Raw genomic sequence first — 23202 nt, forward strand, 5'->3', positions numbered from 1 at the left:
AAGAGTTAGAAAAATTGTGAAGCAATGGGAAAGCCCATCCACTGCTAGTAGGAATATAAATTAATACAACCAAATTGGAAAGGAGTTTCAGATTATCTTGAAAAGTTGAACATACACATCCTCGATGACCCAGAAATTCCACTCCTAGGTACATACCCTACAGAGGTTTTGTGTATAAAGCCTCAGCGATCATGAGCAAGAATGTTTGTAGCAGTGTCATTTATCATACCAAAGAGTTAGAAACAATCCTACTGCCCACTGAGCTTGGATAAATAAACAGTGGTATAGATACACAAGAGAATAGTATATAGCAGTAAAAGCAAATGAACTGTAATTGTTCAATTCAAACATTTAATTTTACTTTATTTTTTTAATTGTTTGAAGTTTTCAATTTCTAGTAGGAAAACATTATCTGAATGAATACCCTAATGGCAAACCATTGTAAAATATTTCAGCTGCATTTGGGGCAGAGGGGTAGGGATTATCCTCAAAGCACCCCAGCTTTCTTCATGAGAAGGTCAGAGGTACACGGTTCGTATTACTGTGACATCCATTAGGTGATCTAAGTTGCTTTACCTTCAGCAGGGGCTTTATTTGTCAGAGGGCATTATGCTTGACCTCCAAATTTGGCCGACAATTTACTGATGAGATTCATAACCTTTGGGTTGCTCTGATATTTTGACATATTTGCTGGGTTCTGAGCCACATCCTGGAAGGCCACCATAACTTCTGGATCCTGCATGGCTGCAAGAACCTCTGGATCACTAAGAATTTCATTGAGCCCAGGCATTCCTGCCATTCCAGGCATGCCCCCTCCCATTCCAGGCATTCCTCCAGGAAAATTACCAGGATTCCACCAAGAAACCACCTGGAAAAGAGCCATACTGAGCTCCTGACGGTCGTCTGGCTTCTCCTCTCTCTGGGCTCTCTCATGTTCTTCCCGAGCCTTCTTGACCTTTTCTATTCTTTCTTTGATCTCTCGCCCTTCAGGTTTTCGCTCATACTTTCTCCGACGTTCAGCAATTTTCTGGGCCCTTGGTTGAACTTCTTTCATAATTGCACTAGCATCTTCATCATAATCCAGCTTACAGACAAGGGCAAGATCATGGGCAGCTTCTTCCCAATGGCCCAAAAGTCTGTGCGCTTTCCCTCGCCATTTGTATGGCTGAGCTGAATCAGGATTTATTTCAACAGCTCTGTCACAGTCTTGGATGGCAGCATTTGGCTTCTGTAATTTGATGAAGACACTGGCTCTCTTGGCATACAGAATGGCCAAACGAGGATTTAACTTGATGGCATCTGTGAACAAGTCATGGCTTTCTGTAGTTCACCATCATTTAGGGCATCAACGGCAGCCACTTTTTTTATCATTTGCCTAATCCATCATCTCCTCAGTTATCTATACATTTTCATCTCCCATTTCTGGAGGGGCATCAGTGTCTGGTTCATTCACACCTTCATTGTCAATTTCTAGATCACTTTCCTCACTTGATGGTTCATCTGTCTTTATGTTTTCCTCCACCTTCTTACTGTTTTTTCTTCCTTGGTATTTGCTTCCAATTTAGTTTTATGAGTAGCAGGTCGTATTTTACCCCCCATGCTCTCCACCCACTCCCTCAGGAAGCACATTTCCTCGGTGTGCAGAACGCTCGGGTCCTGCTTGCACATTTTCACGAAGGCTCGAGGCTCGCTCACTTTGTGCGGGTCCACTGTCCAGAGGCAGCGGGAGGCAGCGGGCGTGGCAGAGGCTGAGGCCAGATTCCAGCAATCAAACATTTTAGAAACACAATGTTGAACTGCGGTGTGACTCCATTTTCAAAACAGACAAAACTAAACAATATGCCATTGGGGACACACAGAAAAGCAATGGTTTCTCTGTGAAGATGTTGAGGAATGGGGCTGGGAGGCATTCACTGGGACATTAGGATTTCAAAAGAACTGACGATGTCCTATTTCTTAAACTGGGCGGTGGGTTCAAGAGTATTTTTTTTCTCTCTAAATATATTCTCTTGTGTGCACAAATTATTCCTAATAAACATGAAAATAAATCTTAATATTCACTACAAAAAATCAATATGGAATGTGATCAGGTGATCCCCCAAAGAAATCAATAACTAATAAGCTGATTTTTTAATCTTCAAACTTACTAGTAGTCAAATAGTTCTAAAATTTTTTAACATAAAATTTTAAAATGAGTAGTGTTCTTCAGCACTCAGGTTAATGAAGGTATTTTTAAAATAATACTTAATGCCTGTGTTAATGCAATGAGATGGACATAGTTATACTCTGCTGGAAGCATAAATCAGCACAAGTTTTCTAAAAAGCTGTTTGATGACATATATCAGAAAGCCTTAAAAGTTGTTCCTTTGATTCAGTAATTCCATGAAATCTCAGAAAATCACAAGAGATTGATTCAAAGATTTAGACTCTATATAGCATTGTACACAAGTAGCCAAAAATGCAAAAACATTTATACATTCATGCAACAAATATTTATTGAGCACCTACTATGTGCCAAGTAGTGTTTCGGGCATGTGCAATACATTGGTGAACAAAATTGACAAAAATCTCTACCCTCATGGAATTTACATTACAATGGGAGGAGTAGATAATAAATGGTAAACTTAGTAAATAAAGTATAATAGTACATGAGAAAATAAAAGACGCTGTGAAAAAAAAAAGACAAAGCAGAGCAAGATAAGAGCAATCAGGAGTGGCTGGAGGCAAGACAAAAAGGAACAGTTTCCTTCATTAAGAAGATGACGCCTGAGCACAAGATTCTAAGGAGGTGAGAAATCTGGGTAGTGGGTCTTTGGGCATTCCAGGCAGAAGGAACAGCTAGTGCAAAGGCCCAGGGGCACAGTTTGTCTGACAATTAGAAAAACAGTAAGGAGTCCAGTGGGGCTGGTGTGGCCTGGGCAGGGAGAAGAATAGGAGATGAAGCCAGAGAGATAAGAGTTGGGGGCAACCTTGAAGGGCCTCAAAGGCCATCATAAGGATGTAAGCTTTTACTCTTAGCAAAATGGGGAGCCCTTGCAGTGTTTGGAGCAGAGAGCTATGATGTGACTTATATTTTTTAAAGTTCAAACAATGTTCAAACAATAGAGCAATGACTAAATAAATTATAGTAAGCCTTTGCTTGTTCAGAGTAGGAGCTCAGAAAATATTTGGAGAACAAATGCATATACTAAAATATTACACAACCATTAAAGATTATAACTGCAATGAATATTCAGGGACATGGAAAAATTCTTATCATGCATATTAAATGAAAAAAATATGGTTAAAAAATTATGGCTCCAATTTTGAATAGATAGGTAGGTATGTAGATAATTGATAGATAATGGAAAGAGAAATAGATTTTTAAAAAAAAACTATAGGGAGATACCATCTAATACAAAATGGTTTTAAGTAAATGGTGAAATTATAGGCGTTTTTATAGCATTTGTTGTATTTGGGGTATTTCTGGATTTTTTTTTTTTAAGCAGAGGTCTTCTTAGACGCCCATATGATTTAAATTTATTTATTTATTTATTTATGGCTGTGTTGGGTCTTCATTTCTGTGCAAGTGCTTTCTCTAGTTGTGGCAAGCAGGGGCCACTCTTCATCACGGTGCGTGGGCCTCTCACTATCGCGGCCTCTCTTGTTGCAGAGCACAGGCTCCAGACGCGCAGGCTCAGTAATTGTGGCTCATGGACCCAGTTGCTCCGTGGCATGGGCCCTATTTCTGGATTTTTAAAGCATAATAATGTATTACTTTCATAATCATAAAAAAAAATTTATATTTTTAAAACCTACCATAGGCATATGGTATTCTTTGTAATTTCTATGCTGAATGTCAGGAAATATATCCATCGATCAAAATTATTAGATTTTTTTCTGGGTTCCTGGGAAAATGGAAGGTATTTGATATTCATTGGCTGAATTTAACAGCAGGCAACCTGCAGTTCATCAGTGAGGCTGTCACCAGTAGTTCAATAAATCCATTGGAATCACTACAGAAGAATTCTAATGGGATCATGGAAACAATTTGGCTGGTAGAAAACAAATGATTAAAAAGTCATTACATTATCTACACAGGCAAGAGAATTGCCTAATTTAACCACGAAAGTCACTACAAAAGACCAAAATAATTACACTGTAAATGGATACCCCAAATAAGGGAATCATTTGATTTTAATGATATCCAGAGAGAAAATTATAGGTGCAGGGTGAGTTTGCCAGAGCTGCGTAGAACAGCTCATTAGCGCCTTCACTGGATTCAATCGACTGCTCATTTGAATCTGAGGCGCCCAGTCCCCCTCATGGGAGCCCCTTCTTGTTAATTTCATTTTGGTGTCTGGGTCTGATGTCTTCAGATGCCTGAGTCTCACTGAAGGCATGCCAGAGGACAGATGAGAAGCATCTCCTTTTAAGTTCCTACCAGGCTCAGTTTGTAGCAGGATATCAGCCTCTGTGGCCAAGAACATGTTGAACCACCAGAAACATGTAGTAATTTGGTCCATGAGGCATATGGAGTGATGAAACAAAAAAAGAGTCCTTAAGAGAACCAAAAGTGGGATTCCCATGAAACATTTGCAAAGCTCCCAAAAACATGCTTTCTCTCTCTCAAGGGAAGGTTCCATGTCCACTATTTCCTGAGGAGCTGGAGGGTGCCCCCTGTTCAATAGAATCTTCAGATCCAAAGTGTCTTACCCAGCAAAGGTGGATGCAGAATTAAATTGTTGCTCATTTATTTAATCATCTGACAGATATTCATTGAATTCCTACCAGGTATCATTTGAGGATGAATAAGTCCCTGCATTAAAAAGCAAATCATTCAAGGACTTCCCTGGTGGTGCAGTGGTTAAGAATCCACCTGCCGGGGCCTCCCTGGTGGCGCAAGTGGTTGAGAGTCCGCCTGCCGATGCAGGGGATACGGGTTCGTGCCCCGGTCTGGGAGGATCCCATATGCCGCGGAGCGGCTGGGCCCGTGAGCCATGGCCGCTGAGCCTGCGCGTCCGGAGCCTGCGCGTCCGGAGCCTGTGCTCCGCAACGGGGGAGGCCACAACAGTGAGAGGCCCGCATACCGCAAAAAAAAAAAAAAAAAAAAAAAAAAAAAAAAAAAAAAAAAAAAAGAATCCACCTGCCGGGCTTCCCTGGTGGCACAGTGGTTAAGAGTCTGCCTGCCGATACAGGGGACATGGGTTCGTGCCCTGGTCTGGGAGGATCCCTCATGCTGCAGAGCAGCTGGGCCCATGAGCCAGGGCCGCTGAGCCTGCACGTCCAGAGCCTGTGCACCGCAACAGGAGAGGCCACAACAGTGAGAGGCCCACGTATCGCAAAAAAAAAAAAAAAAAAGAATCCACCTGCCAATGGAGGGGACATGTGTTCAAGCCCTTGTCCAGGAAGATCCCACATGTCGCAGAGCTACTAAGCCCATGTACCACAACTACTGAGCCTGCACTCTAGACCCCGCGAGCCACAACTACTGAGCCCACGTACCACAATGACTGAAGCCCGCGCACCTAGAGCCCATGCTCCACAACACGAGAAGCCATCACAGTGAGAAGCCCGCACACCTCAACGAAGAGTAGCCCCCGCGTGCTGCAACCAGAGAAAGACTGTGTGCAGCAAGACCCAATGCAGCCAAAAATAAATAAATAAATTTACTTAAAAAAAAAAAAAAGTGAATCATTTAGAAAGGAAAGCAGACAATAGCAAAGATCAATAAAACTAAAAGCTGGTTCTTTGAGAAGATAAACAAAATTGATAAACCATTAGCCAGACTCATCAAGAAAAAAAGGGAGAAGACTCAAATCAATAGAATTAGAAATTAAAAAGGAGAAGTTACAACTGACACTGCAGAAATACAGAGGATCATGAGAGATTACTACAAGCAACTATATGCCAATAAAATGGACAACCTGGAAGAACTGGACAAATTCTTAGAAAAGCACAACCTTCTGAGACTGAACCAGGAAGAAATAGAAAATATAAACAGACCAATCACAAGCACTGAAATTGAGACTGTGATTAAAAATCTTCCAACAAACAAAAGCCCAGGACCAGATGGCTTCACAGGAGAATTCTATGAAACATTTAGAGAAGAGCTAACACCTATTCTTCTCAAACTCTTCCAAAATATAGCAGAGGAAGGAATACTCGCACTCATTCTACGAGGCCACCATCACCCTACCTGGGTTTGGGATGATCTCACACATTGCACCTTACTACTCGGGAAAAAAAGAGCCTTTTGGATATATGGGTATGGTATGAGCTATAATATCAATTGGGTTCTTAGGTTTTATTGTATGGGCCCATCACATATTCACAGTAGGTATGGACATTGATACACGAGCATACTTTACATCAGCTACTATAATTATTGCCATCCCTACAGGGGTAAAAGTATTTAGCTGATCAGCAACACTCCACGGAGGCAATATTAAATGATCATCAGCCCTGATGTGAGCCTTGGGTTTCATCTTCCTTTTCACAGTCGGTGGACAAACAGGTATTGTCCTAGCTAATTCATCATTAGACATTGTACTTCATGATACCTACTATGTAGTCGCACACTTTCACTATGTGCTCTCAATGGGAGCTATTTTTGTTATCATAGGAGGATTTGTACACTGATTTCCACTATTCTCAGGGTATACACTCAACTTGACATGAGCAAAAATTCACTTTGTGATCATATTCGTGGGTGTCAACATAACCTTCTTCCCACAACATTTCCTAGGCTAATCTGGCCTGCCTCGATGATACTCTGACTATCCAGATGCCTGTACAACATGGAATACCATCTCATCAATAGGCTCATTCATCTCATTAACAGCGGTCATACTGATAGCCTTCATTATCTGAGAAGCATTCACATCCAAATGAGAAGTATTAGCAGTAGAGCTTACTATCACAAATTTAGAATGACTAAATGGATGTCCCCCACCATATCATACATTTGAAGAACCAACCTACATTAATCTAAAATAGTCAAGAAAGGAAGGAATTGAACCCTCTCTTATCGGTTTCAAGCCAACATCATAGCCACTATGTCTTTCTTCATGAACTAGGTATTAGTAAAATTTTATATAACTTTGTCAAAGTTAGGTCACAAGTGAAAATATTGTATATCTCTATGGCATACCCCTTCCAACTAGGTTTTCAAGATGCAACATCACCCATCATAGAAGAACTGCTACATTTTCACGACCACACACTAATAATTGTTTTCCTAATTAGCTCCTTAGTCCTCTATATCATTACACTAATACTTACAACTAAGTTAACACATACTAGCACAATAGATGCCCAAGAGGTGGAGACTATTTGGACTATCCTGCCGGCCATTATCTTAATCTTAATTGCCCTGCCATCATTACAAATTCTTTATATGATAGATGAAATCAACAGCCCATCTCTTACTGTAAAAACTATAGGCCACGAATGATACTGAAGCTATGAATACACTGACTACAAAGACCTAAACTTTGATTCCCATATAATCCCCACACCAGACCTAAAACCAGGAGAACTACGACTACTAGAAGTAGATAACCAAGTAATTTTACCTATAGAGATAACAATCCGAGTACTAATTTCCTCCGAAGACGTACTACGCTCATGAGCCATACCCTCCTTGGGCCTAAAGACAGACGCAATCCCAGGGCACCTACACCAAACAACCCTAATATCAACATGACCAGGCTTGTTCTACGGACAGTGTTCAGAGATCTGTGGGTCAAACCACAGCTTCATGCCAATTGTTCTTGAACTAGTGCCCCTAAAATACTTCAAGAAATGATCAGCGTCTATACTATAAACTCATTAAGAAGCTAGATTAGCGTTACCATTTTAAGTTAAAAACTGAGAGCCAAAGTTCTCTTGATGACATGCCACAACTAGATATAGCAACATGATTTGTTACTATTTCATCTATATTTCTAACACTATTTATTCTATTTCAACTAAAAATCTCAAAGCACATCTACTACCCCAACCCAAAATCAACACTCACTAAAATACAAAAACAACATGCCCCTTGAGAAACAGTATGAACAAACATCTATTAGCCCCCTTCGTAACCCCAGTAATAGGCATCCCTGTAGTCATCCTGATCATTATATTCCCAAGTATTCTATTCCCAACATCAAAATGACTAATTAATAATCGCATAATCTCCCTTCAACAGTGATTAATTCAACTCACATCAAAGCAAATCATAGGTATTCATAATCAAAAAGGACAAACCTGATCGCTAATACTAATATCACTAATTCTAGTTATAGGCTCAACCAATCTCCTCGGACTATTACGCCACTCATTTACACCCACCACACAGCTCCCAGTAAATGTAGGAATAGCCATCCCTCTATGAGCCAGTGCCATCATTACGGGCCTCCGTAATAAAACAAAAGCATCCCTAGCTCACTTCTTACCACAAGGCACACCCACTTTCCTCATCCCTATGCTAGTAATTATCGAAACTATTAGCCTATTCATCCAGCCAGTAGCACTGGCAGTACGACTAACAGCCAATATTACTGCAGGCCACTTACTAATACACCTAATCGGGGAGACAACCCTCATGCTAATAAGCACCAGCACATTCACAGCTCTTATTACATTTACTATTCTCACCCTACTCACCACCCTTGAATTTGCTGTCGCTATAATTCAAGCCTATGTATTTACCCTCTTAGTAAGCTTATACCTGCACGACAACACATAATGACCCACCAAACCCACACGTATCACATAGTAAACCCCAGTCCCTGACCCCTCACGGGAGCTCTTTCAGCACTTCTCATAACATGAGGCCTAATCATGTGATTCCACTTCAACTCAATAGTTCTACTAATACTGGGCCTACTAACTAATATTCTAACAGTATATCAATGATGACAAGACGTCATTTGAGAAAGCCCTTTCCAAGGCCACCACACACCAACCGTCCAAAAGGGACTTCAATATGGAATAATCTTATTTATCGTCTCAGAAGTCCTATTTTTTACCAGCTTTTTTTGAGCCTTCTACCACTCAAGCCTCGCCCCCCACTCCTGAACTAGGTGGATGCTGGCCACCAACAGGCACTCACCCCTTAAACCCCGTAGAAGGACCATTCCTCAACACTTCTGTGCTATTAGCCTCTGGCATATCCATTACCTGAGCCCATCATAGCCTTATAGAAGGAAATCACAAGCACATACCCCAAGCCCTTTTTATTACAATTGCCCTCGGTGTTTATTTTACACTCCTACAAACGTCAGAGTATTACGAAGCCCCCTTTACAATCTCAGATGGAGTCTATAGATCAACTTTCTTCGAACCCACAGGATTCCACGGACTGCAGGTAATTATTGTATCTACTTTTCTCATTGTTTGTTTCCTATGCCAACAAAAATTCCACTTCACATCCACCCACCACTTCGGCTTCGAAGCTGCAGCTTGATACTGATATTTTGCAGATGTTGTATGACTATTTCTTTACGTATCTATTGATGAGGCTCACAGTCCTTTTAGTATTAATTAGTACAACTGACTTCCAATCCGCTAGTTTCGGTATACCCCGAAAAAGAACAATAAACCTAATACTGACCTTATTAACAGACACAATACTAGCCTCATTACTCCTACTTATCGCCTTCTGACTTCCTCAACTAAACCCTACGCAGAAAAAACAAGCCCCTACGAATGCGGATTTGACCCTATAGGATCCGCCCGTTTACCCTTTTCGGTAAAATTTTTCCTAGTGGCAATCACTTTCCTTCTTTTTGACCTAGAAATTGCCCTCCTACTACCCCTCCCCTGAGCAACCCAAACAAACGTAAAAACAATACTTATCATAGCCCTATTTTTAATTTCATTGTTATGAATATTAATAATATTATGGATAATAATATTATGAATAATGATATTAATGAATCTCATTATTCATTTAATTTCATTATTTTATTTCATTGACCTACGAATGAACTCAAAAGGGGTTGGAATGAGCTGAATATGGTATTTAGTTGAAAATAAAACAAGTGATTTCGACTCCTTAGATTATGGTTAAACTCATAACTACCAAGTGTCCCTAGTACATCTAAACATTATTATAGCTTTCACTATACCCCTTGTAGGGTTACTAATATACTGGTCCCACCTAATACCCTCACTACTTTGCCTGAAGGGCATGATACTATCACTGTTTATCCTAGCAGCCCTGACAAGCTTAAACTCACATTTCACCTTAGCCAGCATAATACCATTCATCCTACTGGTACTCGCCGCCTGCAAAGCAGACCTCAGATTAGCCCTATTGTAATAGTATCAAACACATGTGGGACCAATTACGTACAAAACCTCAAACTTCTCCAATACTAAAATTTATTATCCCCACAATGATATTAATACCTCTAAATTGGCTATCAAAAAGCAACATAATCTGAATTACCTCCACAACCCACAGCCGATTAATTAGCCTTACAAACCTACTTCTTCTTAACCATTTCAACGACAATAGCCTCAACTACTCATTAATATTCTTCTCCGACTCCCTCTCTGCACCATTACTAATCCTAACAATATGACTCCGCCCCCAATATTAATAGCCAGCCAATCCCACTTACTCAAAGAATCACTAATCCGAAAAAAACTATACATCATAATACTAATCATGTTACAAACACTTTTAATCATAATTCACTGCCACAGAGCTAATCCTATTTTACATTATATTTGAAGCCACGCTAGTCCCTACCCTTTTTATCATTATCCACTGGGGTAACCAAACAGAACAACTTAATGCAGGACTTTACTTTCTATTCTACACATTAATTGGGTCACTCCCATTGCTAGTGGCATTAACATACATACAAAACATCATAGTCTCCCTAAATTTCCTAGTACTTCAATATTGGACCCAACCACTATCCAACTCCTGATCCAACATCTTTATATGATTGGCCTGCATGATAACCTTTATAGTAAAAATGCCCCTCTACGGCCTCCACCTTTGACTACCCAAAGCACATGTAGAAGTCCCCATTGCAGGCTCCATAGTCCTTGCACTGTACTACTAAAACTCGGGGGGCTATGGCATGCTACGAATCACGTGAATACTCAATCCCCTAACAGAATACATAGCATACCCTTTCCTTATGCTTTCCTTATGGGGAATAATCATAACTATCTCTATTTGTCTACGTCAAACAGACCTAAAATCACTCACTGCCTACTCCTCAGTCAGCCATATAGCACTCGTTATTGCAGCTATCCTCATTCAAACCCCTCGAAGTTACATAGGGGCTACTGCCCTAATAATTGCTCATGGCCTCACGTCGTCTATATTATTTTGCCTAGCAAACTCAAATTACAAGCGAACCCATAGCCAAACTATAATCTTAGCCCAAGGCCTGCAAATTCTCTTCCCACTAATAGCCACTTGATGACTATTAGCAAGCCTAACAAACCTGCCCTACCCCCAACTATTAATCTAATTGGAGAACTGTTCATAGTTATATCAACTTTCTCATGGTGAAATCTCATTATTATCCTAATAGGAACCAATTGTAATTACAGCCCTATACTCCATGTATATACTAATCACAACACAATGCAGCAAATGTACACACCATATTGATAATATTATACCTTCCTTCACACTAGAACATGCTCTTATAGCTCTCCATATCCTACCACTTCTACTCCTGTCACTAAACCCTAAAATCATCTTGGGCCCCCTATACTGTAAATATAGTTTTAAAAAAACACTAGATTGTGGATCTAGCAACAGAAGACTAAGACTTCTTATTTACCGAGAAAGTATTGCAGGAACTGCTAATTCATGCCCCCATACCTAATAGTATGGCTTTTTCAAACTTTTAAAGGATGGTAGTTATCCATTGGTCTTAAGAACCAAAAAATTGGTGCAACTCCAAATAAAAGTAATAAACCTATTCCCTTCTTTTGCCTAATCACACTACTAGTACTAATTATTCCAATCATGATAACTAGTACAAACTTCTACAAAAATGATAAATATCCATCGTATGTAAAAAATACCATCTTATGTGCTTTCATTACCAGTCTAATCCCAACAATAATATTCCTTCACACAGGCCAAGAAATACTCATTTCAAACTGACACTGAATTACTGTCCAAACACTTAAATTGACACTTAGTTTCAAAATAGGTTATTTCTCAATTATATTCATACCAGTGGCATTGTTTATCACATGATCTATCATAGAATTCTCAATATGATATATACATTCAGATCCTTACATCAACCAGTTCTTCAAGTATCTACTCCTCTTCCTCATCACCATACTAATCCTTGTTACAGCCAACAACCTCTTCCAACTTTTTATTGGATGAGAAGGGGTAGGAATCATATCTTTCCTGCTCATCGGATGATGACACGGACGAACAGACGCAAACACAGCTGCTCTTCAAGCAATCTTATATAACCGCATCGGAGATATCAATTCATTATATCAATGGCATGATTTTTATCCAACACAAATGCATGACACCTACAAGAAATTTTCATACTCGACCTAAGCCCTTTAAACCTCCCCCTCACAGGACTCCTACTAGCCGCAGCCGGAAAATCAGCCCAATTTGGACTTCACCTCTGACTCCCCTCAGCAATGGAAGGTCCTACCCCAGTCTTGGCCCTACTCCACTCAAGCACAATAGTTGTAGTGGGAATTTTCCTATTTATCCGATTTTACCCTTAAACAGAAAACAACAAACTCATTCAAACAATAACGCTTTGCCTAGGAGCCCTTACCACCCTATTCACAACCATATGTGCTCTCACCCAAAACGACATTAAAAAAATTATTGCCGGGCCTCCCTGGTGGCGCAGTGGTTGAGAGTCCGCCTGCCGATGCAGGGGATACGGGTTCGTGCCCCGATCTGGGAGGATCCCATATGCCGCGGAGCAGCTGGGCCCGTGAGCCATGGCCTCTGGGCCTGCGCATCCGGAGCCTGTGCTCCGCAACGGGAGAGGCCACAACAGTGAGAGGCCCGCATACCGCAAAAAGAAAAAAAAAAAAATTATTGCCTTCTCTACCTCAAGCCAATTAGGTCTAATGGTAGTAATAATTGGTATTAACCAACCTCATCTAGCATTTTTACATATTTGCACACATGCTTTCTTTAAAGCCATACTATGAATGTGCTCTGGATCCATTATTCACAACCTGAACAACAAGCAGGACATTCGAAAAATAGGAGGCTTATTCAAGACCTTACCCATCACTGCAACAGCCCTTATCATTGGATGTCTAGCGCTAATGGGAATACCTTTTCTCACCGGTTTTTACTCTAAAGACCTAATTATCGAAACCACCACCACGTCTTATACCAACGCCTGAGCCCTATTAATAACTAACCGCTACCTCCCTCACAACCATCTATAGCACTCGCAATATCTTCTTCGCACAACTGGGACAGCCCCGCTTCTCTCCTTCAGCTCCTATCAATGAAAACAACCCCCTCTTACTTAACTCCATCAAACGCCTGTTAATCGGCAGTATTTTTGCTGGCTTTGTCATCTCCAACAACATCCCTCCAACAACCATCCTCCTAATAACTACACCTTTGCACTTAAAACTAACTGCCCTTATAGTAACAGCTCTGGGCTTCGTACTAGCATTCGAAATCAATCTTAACACACAAAACTTAAAATATACTCACCCCTCAAACTCCTCTAAATTCTCCACTCTCCTAGGATATTTCCCCACTATCATATACCGCCTACCTCCCCATCTAAACCTATTAATAAGCCAAAACTTAGCAACCTCCTTACTAGACTTGATCTGACTAGAAACTGTCCTACCAAAGACTACAGCCTTCATTCAACTAAAATCCTCCACACTAACCTCAAACCAAAAAGGCCTTATTAAACTATACTTTCTATCATTTCTCATTAGCATCACCCTCAGTATACTCCTAATTTAATTTCCCCGAGTAATCTCCATAATAACCACAACACCAATAAATAATGACCAACCAGTAACAATCACCAACCAAGTACCATAGCTGTATAACACTGCAATCCCCATAGCCTCCTCACTAAAAAACCCAGAGTCACCAGTATTGTAAATAACCCAATCCCCCAACCCATTAAACTTAAACACAATTTCCACATCCTCATCCTTCAAAATATAATACACCATTAAAAACTCTACTATCAACCCTAAAAGAAATGCCCCCAGTACAACCTTATTAGAAATCCAAACCCCAGGATATTGTTCAGTGGCTATAGCAGTTGTATAACCAAACACAACCAATATCCCCCCAAAATAGATCAAAAATACTATCAGACCCAAAACTGAACCACCAAAATTTAGCACAATCCCACACCCAACACCACCACCCACAATCAACCCTAAATCCCTATAAATAGGCAAAGGTTTTGAAGAAACCCCCGCAAAACTAATCACAAAAATAATACTTAGGGCCTCCCTGGTGGCGCAGTGGTTGAGAGTCCGCCTGCCAATGCAGGGGATACGGGTTCGTGCCCCGGTCTGGGAGGATCCCATATGCCGCGGAGGGGCTGGGCCCGTGAGCCATGGCCGCTGGGCCTGCGCATCCGGAGCCTGCGCTCCGCAACGGGAGGGGCCACAGCAGTAAGAGGCCCGCATACCGCAAAATAAATAAATAAATAAATAATACTTAAAATGAATACAATATATGTCATCATTATTCTCACATAGACCTCAACCATGACCAATGACATGAAAAATCATCGTTGTCATTCAACTATAAGAACACCAATGACCAACACCTGAAAAACCCACCCACTAATAAAAATCCTCAACAACACATTCATTGACCTCCCTACCCCATCAAATATCTCATCATGATGAAATTTCAGTTCCTCACTAGGCATCTGTCTAATCCTACAAATCCTAACAGGCCTATTTCTAGCAATACACTACACACCAGGCACAACAACTGACTTCTCATCAGTAACACATTTGCTGAGGCATCAACTATGGCTGAATCATTCGATATATACACGCAAATAGAGCTTCCATATTTTTTATCTGCCCTTATGCCCACATAGGACGCGGTCTATACTATGGATCCTACACCTTTCAGGAAACATGAAATGTTGGAGTTATCCTACTGCTTTATAGTCATAGCCACCACATTCATAGGCTACGTCCTACCTTGAGGACAGATATCATTCTGAGGCGCAACTGTCATCACAAACCTACTCTCAGCAATCCCATATATCAGCAATACCCTCGTTGAATGAATCTAAGGTGGCTTTTCTGTAGACAACACTAACACAATTCTTCGCCTTCCACTTCATTCTCCCTTTCATCATCACAGCCGTCCACCTATTCTTCCTTCACGAAACAGGATCCAACAACCCCACAGGAATCCCAGCCGATATAGACAAAATCCCATTCCACCCTTACTATACAATTAAGAATATCCTGGGCGCCTGACTATTAATCTTAGCTTCAGTAATATTAGTCCTATTCTCACCTGACCTGCTAGGAGACCCCGACAACTACACTCCAGCAAACCCACTCAGCACACCACCACATATCAAGCCAAAATGATATTTTCTATTCACGTATGCAATTCTATGATCAATCCCCAACAAGCTAGGAGGAGTCTTGGCCCTGCTGCTCTCAATCCTAGTCCTGGCATTTATTCCAATACTCCACACATCCAAACAACGAAGCATGATATTTCGGCCCTTCAGTCAATTCTTATTTTGAGTACTAGTGGCAGACTTACTAACACTAACATGGATCGGAGGACAGCCCAAGGAACACCCATACATAATTACTGGACAACCTGCATCCATTTTATACTTTCTTTTAATCCTAGTGTTAATACCAGTAATTAGTCTCATTGAAAACAAGTTCCTAAAATGAAGAGTCTTTGTAGTCTAACACAATACCCCAGTCTTGTAAACCGGAAAAGGAGAACAACATATCTCCCCAAGACTCAAGGAAGAAGCACTAAACTTCACCGCCAGCACCCAAAGCTGAAATTCTATATAAACTATTCCCTGAAAAAAAGTATATCATAAGACATTCATAAAACTACAGTATTATGTCAGTACTAAAAATAATTCATTCTACTACATACATGCTATGTGTACCATACATATTTGTAACCACCACATAACTGCTATAATGTCTCTTTCCCACATATGTATACACGTACATCATATGTATAATCATGCATTACATTATTTACCCCATGCCTAATGAATATGTATTCTATCATTAATATTACATAGTACATATATATTATTGATCGTACATAGTACATTAAGTTAAATCAGTTTAAACCAACATGTTTGGTAACCCTGTCCATTAGACCACGAGCTTGATCACCAGGCCACGTGAAACCATCAACCCGCTCAGCAGGTGTCCCTCTTCTCACTCCGGGACCATAGCTTGTGGGGATTTCTGTTAGTGAACTTTATCAGACAATCTGGTTCTTACTTCAGGGCCATCTCATCTAAAATCGCCCACTCTTTCCCCTTAAATAAGACATCTCGATGGGTTGGTGACTAATCAGCCCATGCTCACACATAACTGCAGTTTCATACATTTGGTATCTTTTATTTTTGGGGGGAAAATTGCTTGGACTCAGCTATGACCTTAAAAGGTCTTAACACAGTCCAGCAAATTGTAGCTGGACTTGTATGTATTTGTTATTTGGCTAGAGCAACCTACGTTGTGCAGTCAGTTAATGATTACAGGACATAGCACTTCACTATTCCCCCCTGGCTTAAAATAGTTATATATCATAATGAATCAACTTCAACCCCCCTTCCTGTCATACCAATGAGCTATTTAGATATTCACCACCCATATAGACAGACTTCCCCCTAGATTCGCCAACCATCCTATCAAAAATCTAATACTAAATCTGACATAAACCACATAATACAACCACACAAACCTCATCTACATGCAGCAAGTTAATGTAGCTTAAACATCTCATAAAGCAAGACACTGAAAATGTCTAGATGGGCTCACCAGCCCCATGAACATAAAGGTTTGGTCCCAGCCTTTCTATTAGTTTTTAATAGAATTACACATGCAAGTATCTGCACCCCACTGAGAATGCCCTCTAAATCACTAAGATTAAAAGGAGCAGCTATCAAGCACACCATGCCAGCAGCTCACAACACCTTGCTTGACCACACCCCCACGGGAGACAGCAGTGATAAAAATTAAGCCATAAACGAAAGTGTGACTAAGCCATATTAACTAGGGTTGGTAAATTTCGTGCCAGCCACCGCGGTCATACGATTGACCCGAATTAATAGAACTACAGCATAAAGCGTGTTAAAGAACCATATAAGATAAAGTTAAACCTTAATCAAGCTGTAAAAAGCCATAACAAAAACAAAAATAAACTACAAAAGTGACTTTAATATATTCTGATCACACTATAGCTAAGACCCAAACTGGGATTAGATACCCCACTATGCTTAGCCCTAAACCCAAATAATCATAAGAACTAGACTATTTGCCAGAATACTACTAGCAACAGCTTAAAACTCAAAGGACTTGGCAGTGCTTCACACCCCTCTAGAGGAGCCTGTTCTATAATCAATAAACCCCAATAAACCTCACCAACACTTGCTACTCCAGTCTATATACCGCCATCTTCAGCAAACCCTGAAAAGAAGCAAAAGTAAGCATAATTATGACACATAAAAACTTTAGGTCAAGGTGTAACCTATGGAGTGAGAAGAAATGGGCTACATTTTCTACACCAAGAACACCCTTTATCCACACTAAAGTTTTTATGAAACCTAAAAACTAAAGGAGGATTTAGTAGTAAATTAAGAGTAGAGTGCTTAATTGAATAAGGCCATGAAGCATGCACACACTGCCCGTCACCGTCCTCAAGTGCCATGACAAAGCCACAATCCATCAACACATGCTAAACAATTATATGAGAGGAGATAAGTCGTAACAAGGTAAGCATACTGGAAAGTGTGTTTGGATAAAACAAGACATAGCTTAAATAAAGCACCTAGTTTACACCTAGAAGATTTCATGATCTATGTATGTCTTGAACTAAACTTAGTCCACACCTTTCCCACCATACTAACACAAGCTAGTCAAATAAAACATTCACCAGACATCTAAAGTAAAGGAGATCGAAATTTAAACACTGATGGTGCTATAGAGAAAGTACCATAAGGGAATGATGAAAGAAATATTAAAAGTAATAAAAAGCAAAGCTTATCCCTTGTACCTTTTGCATAATGTCTTAACTAGTAACAATTTAACAAAGAGAACTTAAGCTAAAATACCCAAAACCAGAGCTACTTATGAACAGATACTAGAACAAACTCATCTATGTGGCAAAATAGTGAGAAGACTTATAAGTAGAGGTGACAAGCCTAACGAGCCTGGTGATAGCTGGTTGTCCAGGAAAAGAATTTCAGTTCAACGTTAAATAATACTAAAAACCACAATAGGCTTCAACGTATATTTAAATGTTAGTCTAAAAAGGTACAGCTTTTTAGAAATGGATACAACCTTGACTAGAGAGTAAAAGCAAACAATACCATAGCTGGCCTAAAAGCAGCCACCAATTAAGAAAGTGTTCAAGCTCAACAACAAAACATATTTCAATTCTAATACTAAGTAAATCAACTTCTAGCCTTATTAGTGGACTAATCTATAAGACTATAGAAGCAATACTGTTAACGTGAGTAACAAGAAATATTTCTCCCTGCACAAGCTTACATCAGCAACAAATAATATACTGATAATTAACAGTAAATAAATATAATCCAACACTAAACTGTTTGTTAAAAACACTGTTAACCCAACACAGGCGTGCACTTAAGGAAAGATTTAAAAAAGTAAAAGGAACTCGGCAAACACAAACCCCACCTGTTTACCAAAACATCACCTCTAGCATCACCAGTATTAGAGGCATCGCCTGCCCAGTGACAATCGTTAAACGGCTGCGGTATCCTGACCGTGCCAAGGTAGCATAATTATTTGTTCTGTAAATAAGGACTTGTATGAATGGCCACACGAGGGTTTTACTGTCTCTTACTTTTAATCAGTGAAATTGACCTCCCTGTGGAGAGGCAGGGATAACAAAATAAGACGAGAAGACCCTACGGAGCTTCAATTAATCAACCCCCAAACCATAATCTTAAACCGCCGAGGAATAACAAAATTTCACATGGGTTGACAATTTCGGTGACCTCAGAGCACAAAAAACCCTCCGAGTGATTAAAGCCTAGACCTCCTAGCCAAAGCATAATACCACTTATTGATCCAAAAATTGATCAATGGAACAAGGTACCCTAGGGATAACAGTGCAATCCTATTCTAGAGTCCATATCGACAATAGGATTTACAACCTCGATGTTGGATCAGGACATCCTAATGGTGTAACTGCTATTAAGGGTTCATTTGTTCAACGATTAAAGTCCTACGTGATCTGAGTTCAGACTGGAGCAATCCAGGTTGGTTTCTATCCTTTACGCATTTCTCCCAGTACGAAAGGACAAGAGAAATAAGGCCCACTTTAAATAAGCGCCTTCAAAACAATTAATGATCTAACCTCAACTTAATAAGCAAGCACAAACTAATCACCCAACACCAGGGTTTTGTTGGGGTGGCAGAGCCTGTTAATTGCGTAAAACTTAAACCTTTATACTCAAAGGTTCAAACCCTCTCCCCAACGAAATGTTCATAATTAACATTTTAATGCCGATCATTCCTATGCTCCTAGCCGTAGTATTCCTGACACTAGTAGAACGTAAAATCCTAGGCTACATACAACTCCAAAAAGCACCAAACATTGTAGGCCCCCATGGCCTACTCCAACCCTTTGCCGATGCAATCAAACTATTCACTAAGGAACCCCTACGACCAGCCACATCTTCCACCTCCATATTTATCATCACACCCATCTTACCCCTAACCCTAGCCCTCACAATATGAATCCCTCTACCCATACCATACCCCCTCATCAACATAAACCTAGGAGTATTATTCATACTAGCAATATCAAGTCTAGCCATATACTCCATTCTATGATCTGGCTGGGCCTCCAACTCAAAATACACATTAATCGGAGCCCTACGAGCAGTAGCACAAACAATCTCATACGAAGTAACACTAGCAATCTTCCTCTTATCAGTACTCTTAATAAATGGATTCTTCACCCTTTCAACCCTAACCACAACACAAGAACAACTATGACTAGTCTTCCCATCATGACCACTGGCCATAATATGACTTATTTCTACCCTAGCACAAACCAACCAAGCCCCTTTTGATTTAACAGAAGGGGAATCTGAACTCGTATCCGGCTTCAATGTAGAGTACGCAGCAGACCCATTCGCCATATTCTTCTTAGCAGAATAGGCCAACAACATTATAATATATATATTCACAACAATTCTATTCCTAGGAGAATTCCACAACCCCTACACACCAGAACTACACATAATTCACTTCATTATTAAAACACTGCTACTAACAACATCCTTCCTATGGATTCGAGCATCCTACCCTCGATTTCGATACGACCAGCTAATACACTTACTCTGAAAAAACTTCCTACCTCTAATACTAGCCCTATGTATATGACATTTGTCACTATCCATCATAACAGCAAGCATCCCTCCACAAACATAAGAAATATGTCTGATAAAAGAGTTACTTTGATAGAGTAAGTAATAGAGGTTCAAACCCTCTTATTTCTAGAATCATAGGAATTGAACCTACCCTTAAGAATTCAAAATTCTCCGTGCTACCGCATTACACTACATACTACAGTAAGGTCAGCTAAACAAGCTATCGGGCACATACCCCAAAAATGTTGGTTTATATCCTTCCCATACTAATAAATCCCATTATCTTTATTATTATCCTAACAACTGTCATTTTAGTAACTACAATCGTAATTACCAGCTCTCACTGACTGCTAGACTGAATTGGGTTTGAAATAAATATAATAGCCATCATCCTTATTATAATAAAAAACTTTAATCCATGAGCCATAGAAGCCTCCACTAAATATTTTCTAACACAGGCCACCACATCCATATTACTTATAATAGCAGTCATCATTAACCTGTTGCGTTCTGGCCAATGAACCATCACAAAACTATTCAACCCAACAGCATCCATAAAATAACAATAGGACTAGCTATTAAAGTAGGACTATCCCCCTTTCACTTTTGAGTGCCCGGAGTAGCACAAGGCATCCCCTTAACAGCAGGCCTAATCCTACTAACATGACAAAAGCTTGCACCCTTGTCAATCCTATATCAAATTTCACCATCAATCAATCTAAATCTAATATTAGCCCTATCAATACTTTCTATTCTAATCAGAGGTTGAGGTGGATTAAACCAAACACAACTCTCAAAAATCATGGCCTACTCATCAACCGCCCACATGGGATGAGTAACAGCCATCTTACTGTATAACCTAACCATAACCATCCTAAACCTACTAATCTACATCATAACAACCCTCACTATATTCATACTCTTTACTCAAAGCTCAACCACCACCACACTATAACTATCACACATGAAACAAAATACCTGTCACCACAATCCTCACCATACTCACTCTACTCTCAATGGGAGAACTCCCACCACTATCAGGATTCATGCTTAAATGAATGATCATTCAAGAAATAACAAAAAATAATACCATTATCCTGCCCACACTCATAGCCATCACAGCACTACTCAACCTAAACTTCTACATACGGCTCACATACTCCACAGCACTAACTTTATTCCCCTCTACAAACAACATGAAGATAAAGTGACAATTCAACTGCACAAAACAAATAACCCTTTTAACAACCATAATCGTAATATCCACAATACTTCTACGTCTCACACCAATACTGTCAATCCTAGAATAGGAATTTAGGTTAGCCCAGACCAAGGGCCTTCAAAGCCCTAAGCAAGTACAATTTACTTAATTCCTGCCCAATAAGGATTGCAATCAATTGAATGCAAATCAAGCACTTTAATTAAGGTAAATCCTCACTAGATTACAGGGATACATTTCCCACAAACTTTTAATTAACAGCTAAATACCCTAATCAACTGGCTTCAATCTACTTCTCCCGCTGAGAGAAAAAAAAGCAGGAGAAGTCCCGGCAGGGTTGAAACTGCTTCCTTGAATTTGCAATTCAAAATGATAATTCGCCACAGGACTTGGCAAAAAGAGGGCTCAACCTCTGTCTTTAGATTTACAGTCTAATACCTGCTCAGCCGTTTTACCTACGTTCATAAATTGCTGACTATTCTCAACCAACCACGAAGACATTGGCACGTTATACTTACTATTTGGCGCCTGAGCTGGAATGGTGGGCACTGGCCTAAGTTTATTAATTCACGCTGAACTAGGCCAACCCGGCACACTTCTCGGAGACAACCAAATTTATAATGTGGTAGTAACAGCCCATGCATTTGTAATAATCTTCTTTATAGTCATACCCATTATAATTGGTGGGTTTGGAAACTGGCTAGTGCCCCTAATAATTGGGGCACCTGATATAGCTTTCCCCCGCATAAAAAATATAAGTTTCTGACTACTCCCTCCTTCTTTCCTATTACTACTAACATTATCAATAGTCGAAGCCAGTGCAGGTAGAGGCTGAAATGTGTATCTACACTTAGCAGGAAACTTAGCACATCCAGGAGCTTCAGTTGACCTTACTATTTTCTGTCTACATTTAGCTGGTGTATCCTCAATCCTTGGGGTTATTAATTTTATCACTACTGTTAGCTACATAAAACCACCCACTATAACCCAATTCCAAACACCACTATTCATACGATCAGTTCTAATCACAGCGGTGATTAGACAAAGATGTCACAAAGAAAGAAAACCAGACAAAGATGTCACAAAGAAAGAAAACTACAGGTCAATATCACTGATGAACATAGATACAAAAATCATCAGGAAAATACTAGCAAACAGAACCCAACAGCACATTAAAAGGATCATACACCATGATCAAGTGGGGATTATCCCAGGAATGCAAGGATTCTTCAATATATGCAAATCAATCAATGTGCTACACCATATTAACAAATTGAAGTATAAAAACCATATGATCATCTCAATAGATGCAGAAAAAGCTTTCGACAAAATTCAACACCCATTTATGATACAAACACTCCAGAAAGTAGGCATAGAGGGAATGTACTCAACATA

At 40.0% G+C, this 23202-nt stretch overlaps 5 pseudogenes; 4 read left to right on the forward strand and 1 right to left on the reverse strand.

Moving 5' to 3' along the window:
• Positions 1 to 607: 607 nt before the first annotated feature.
• On the reverse strand, positions 608 to 1371 carry LOC132498906 (hsc70-interacting protein-like; annotated as a pseudogene).
• A 5752-nt stretch (positions 1372 to 7123) lies between these two features.
• LOC132499453 (cytochrome c oxidase subunit 2-like) lies at positions 7124 to 7789 on the forward strand (annotated as a pseudogene).
• Positions 7790 to 8038: 249 nt separating this feature from the next.
• LOC132499373 (ATP synthase subunit a-like) lies at positions 8039 to 8716 on the forward strand (annotated as a pseudogene).
• A 568-nt stretch (positions 8717 to 9284) lies between these two features.
• On the forward strand, positions 9285 to 13942 carry LOC132499500 (NADH-ubiquinone oxidoreductase chain 5-like; annotated as a pseudogene).
• An 818-nt stretch (positions 13943 to 14760) lies between these two features.
• LOC132499326 (cytochrome b-like) lies at positions 14761 to 15882 on the forward strand (annotated as a pseudogene).
• The last annotated feature ends 7320 nt before the right edge of the window (positions 15883 to 23202 follow it).

The sequence above is a fragment of the Mesoplodon densirostris genome, chromosome 11 (genome assembly GCF_025265405.1).
Source record: "Mesoplodon densirostris isolate mMesDen1 chromosome 11, mMesDen1 primary haplotype, whole genome shotgun sequence".
Taxonomy (NCBI): domain Eukaryota; kingdom Metazoa; phylum Chordata; class Mammalia; order Artiodactyla; family Ziphiidae; genus Mesoplodon; species Mesoplodon densirostris.